The sequence below is a fragment of the Hyla sarda genome, chromosome 8 (genome assembly GCF_029499605.1).
Source record: "Hyla sarda isolate aHylSar1 chromosome 8, aHylSar1.hap1, whole genome shotgun sequence".
NCBI classification, from domain to species: domain Eukaryota; kingdom Metazoa; phylum Chordata; class Amphibia; order Anura; family Hylidae; genus Hyla; species Hyla sarda.
The window spans coordinates 211516348-211520629 of record NC_079196.1 but is presented as its reverse complement, the minus strand read 5'-3'; the positions used below and the strand labels follow the sequence as shown (position 1 = coordinate 211520629).

At 47.2% G+C, this 4282-nt stretch overlaps 2 pseudogenes; both read right to left on the bottom strand.

Annotated features, from left to right (window-relative positions):
* Positions 1 to 2970: 2970 nt before the first annotated feature.
* On the bottom strand, positions 2971 to 3129 carry LOC130289960 (U2 spliceosomal RNA; annotated as a pseudogene).
* A 685-nt stretch (positions 3130 to 3814) lies between these two features.
* LOC130290113 (U2 spliceosomal RNA) lies at positions 3815 to 3991 on the bottom strand (annotated as a pseudogene).
* Between the last annotated feature and the right edge of the window lie 291 nt (positions 3992 to 4282).

Genomic DNA, 4282 nt, shown 5'->3' with positions numbered 1-4282 from the left:
ATCCTCTACTTATATAGGTTTGATTTTGTCGTACTCCTGGAAAAAATCCTAACTACATGCAGGAAAATTTATACGTTTTAAAATGTCCTCTTCTGACCCCTATAACTTTTTTATTTTTCCACGTACAGGGCGGTATGAGGGCTCATTTTTTGCGCCATGATCTGAAGTTTTTATCAGTACAATTTTTGTTTTGATCCGATTTTTTGATCACTTTTTAATGGTATAAAAAGTGACCAAAAAGACGCTTTTTTGGACTTTAGAATTTTTTTGCGCGTATGACATTGACCGTGCGGTTTAATTAATGATATATTTTTATAGTTTGGACATATACGAACGCGGCGATACCACATTTGTTTATTTTTTATTTACACTGTTTTATTTTTTTATGGGAAAAGGGGGGTGATTCAAACTTTTATTAGGGAAGGGGTTAAATGACCTTTATTAACACTTTTTTTATGCAGTGTTATAGGTCCCATAGGGACCTATAACACTGCACACACTGATCTCTCATGCTGATCACTGGCGTGTATTAACACGCCTGTGATCAGTGTTATCGGCGCTTGACTGCTCCTGCCTGGATCTCAGGCACGGAGCAGTCATTCGTCGATCGGACACCGAGGAGGCAGGTAAGGGCCCTCCCGATGTCCTGTAAGCTGTTCGGGACGCCGCGATTTCACCGCGGCGGTCCCGAACAGCCCGACTGAGCAGCCGGGATACTTTTACTTTCACTTCAGACTCGGCGGTCAGCTTTGATCGCCGCATCTGAAGGGTTAATACAGGGCATCACCGCGATTGGTGATGTCCTGTATTAGCCGCGGGTCCCGGCCGTTGATAGCTGCCGTTACCGACCCGATATGACGCGGGGACACCGCGTGACCCCGCGGCATATCGCGGGAGCCGGTGGAGGACGTAAATATACGTCCTGCGTCGTTAAGGGGTTAATATTGTGGAGACCTAACAAAGGATCTCCGTTACTTCATCAGTCATCAGGTTGTAATAGGTTTCAGTCCCGTTCTGTACTGTGGTACAAGGAGTGGACTCCTGTTTTCCATCACATCATAGTCATAGAGTCCAGAGGAGAGAAAAAAATTCTCAAATCAACTGGTGCCGGAAAGTTATACAGATTTGTAAATTACTTCTATATAAATATCTTATTTCTTCCATTACTTATCAGCTGCTGTATGCTCCAGAGGAAGTTGTGTAGTTCTTTCCAGTCTGATCACAGTGCTCTTTGCTGACACCTCTGTCCGTGTCAGGAACTGTTCAGAGCAGGAGCAAATCCCCATAGCGAACCACAGTTCCTGACACGGACAGCGGTGGCATCAAGTATCTCATCCATAAATTCTGATGCTATTCTGACTTGTCTGCAGCAATAATCTTTACTTCGACATCTGATGGAAATAGTTTGCACGTTACTTCATAAGCACAAAGAAATAAAGACCAATGGGCACGGTGGAATTTCTCAGACCTGCTAGATTTTTCTTTACCTGGGGTGAAGATTTCTTCCTTCCCCTGACCAGACTTTTAATATCCTGGTACTTGCCCAGGCCAGTTCCTTTTCAGTTGTGCAATTTAGCATAAAATTAACATTAGAAGAAAATGCACATTGCCTGTCTACACATTTCCATACGGAGGTGGTGGGTGGGAGCTATTAGCTTACATGCAGGTATGGGATTGTTAAACTGATTTATTTATTTTTATCCAGACAACTTATCCAAAAATGACAGACAGGAGGGGGCGTGTTTTTTTTATTTTTATCTAAGAGCCGAGGAACGTGCTCTCGAATCACCCAAAGTGCAAACCTGTTACACAAAAAAGTTCACAGAGGATGCGGTCTATCGCAAGCCCTTATCCGATAGGAGAGAGGCCCCCCCCAACAAACCTTACCCTTCGCCTCCGGACCAAAAGGTACCTGCAAGGTTTCAGGTTCGATGTCCCTTTTTGCCAAAGCTACTAAGGGACCACAAATGCTCCCGGCATCCCCCTTGGCATTAGCCAACGTATCTGCCCGCAGATCTGATAACAGTCGATACCCTGCCCATGCAGCAGTATCCGGGGGTGCAGGGAGATGCGGAACCTAATGGCCATACACACCTCCCGTAGACCGCCAGGAGGGACACCCAGAAGGGCTACCGCATCCTAACAATCCTGTGGACACACAACACACAAAAAGTGACACAGTGACAAAAAAAAGAAATAAATAAGTGAATGTGTGCCGATATACTGCCCGAACATCCAGCCAGATCTATAAAAAATTTATCTGATCCTAGCCAGAAGGCCGGGAATCAAGAGGTGAGTGCCACAAGGTGAAGAGTTAAATTTTTTTTTTTTTTTTTTTTTTTTTGATAGACGCAAGTGCTCTCTATCACCCAAAGTGCAAGAAAAAGTGCAAACGTGTCACACTAAAAAATCGTGCACAAAGGATGCGGTCTATCGCTAAGCCCGTCTCCAACAGGAGAGAGGTCCCCCAACAAACCTACCCTTTACCTCCGGGCCAAAAGGCACCTGCAAGAATCCAGGTTCGATGCCCATTTTCGCCGAAGCTACTAAGGGGCCACAAATGCTCCTGGCTTCAACCTAGGCGTTAACCAAGGTATCAGCCAAGGAGCCGTATACTAATGGCATCTCGACCAAAGCAAAGATGCCCAGGGAGGTGAGGAACCTGATAGCCACACACACCTCCCCTAGACCACCAGGAGGGACACCCAGAAGGGCTACCACATCCTGTGTATAAACAAAACATGCAAAGTGGCACAGTGACATACAAAAATAATAAATAAGTAAATGAGTGCAGATATACTGTCCGGTCATATCTATAAAAATTTCCCTGATCCTAGCCAGAAGGCCAGGATGCCAAGGGTGAGTGCCAAAGGTGAAGAGTATATGGTGCAGTGCATTCACTCAGTGAGCTTCAGCACCTCAGGGTCACCACTCCCCGAGGCACAAAAGTACCTCGGCTCTACACCCCCCAACCTCATGGCGAGACCTGGAGGAAACTGGTCACATCAGGGAAGCCACTGAGCTGGTTTCATGGCACCAGCCCCGGACGACCTGCTCATCCATGTAACATCCATATTACATAAATGGCAGATACTACACTTGATCTTAGCCAAAAGGCCGAGAAGCGATACAAGGTGAAAAGTTCTTTTTTTTTTTTTTTTTTTTTTTTTTTAAGAGCCGACGAAGTGCTCTCTATCACCCAAAGTGCATGAAAAAGTGCAAACGTGTCACACTAAAAAAAACGTGCACGAAGGATGTTGTCTATCACTAAGCCCTTCTCCAACAGGAGAGAGACCCCCAACAAACCTACCCTTCACCTCCGGGCCAAAAGGCACCTGCAAGAATCCAGGTTCAATGCCCCTTTTTGCCGAAGATGCTCCTGGCTTCAACCTAGGCATTAACCAAGGTATCAGCCAAGGAGGTAAGGTGCCCTGGGAGGTGAGGAACCTAATGGCCACACACACCTCCCCTAGACCACCAGGAGGGACACCCAGAAGGGCTACCGCATCCTGCCAATCCTGTGTACAAAACACATAAAAGTGGCACAGTGACAAAACACAAAAAATAAATAAGTGGATAAGTGCAGATATACTGCCCAGTCATCCAGTCGGACCTATAAAAATTTCCCGGATCCAAACTAGAAGGCCGGGATACCAAGGGTGAGTGCCAAAGGTGAAGAGTAATGGTGCAGAGCTTTCACTCAGTGAGTTATAACACCCAGTGAGTTTCGGCACCTCAGGGTCACCACTCCCCAAGGCACAGAAGTACCTCGGCTCTACACCCCCCCCCCCACCTCATGGCGAGACCCGGAGGAAACAGGTCACATCAGAGCAGCCGTTGAGCTGATTCCTCAGAACCAGCCCCGGAACCCCTGCCCCCTCCATGCAGCACCCATCCCCACCAGCCTAAAACCAGCGTCATTCGGGCACCGGCATGAAACTGATAAGAACAGATACTACACTTGTTCATAGCCAAAAGGCCGAGAAGCGTGAAGAGTTCATGGTGCCAATCCTCCCAGTGAGTTTCATTACCTCAGGGTCACCACTCCCCGAGGCACTTAAGTACCTCGGCTCTAGACCCTCTCAGCCTCATGGCAAGACCCAGAGGGAAACAGGAAACATCGGGGCAGCCATCGAGCTGATTCCTCAGAACCAGCCCCAGAACACCTGCCCCCTACCATGCAGACCCCATCCCCACACCGGTGTTGTCTCAACCACCAGCCTGAACCTGTAACTTTTTTATTGTTTGAGCTGTTCCAATACAGATACCATATGCGTGTGTG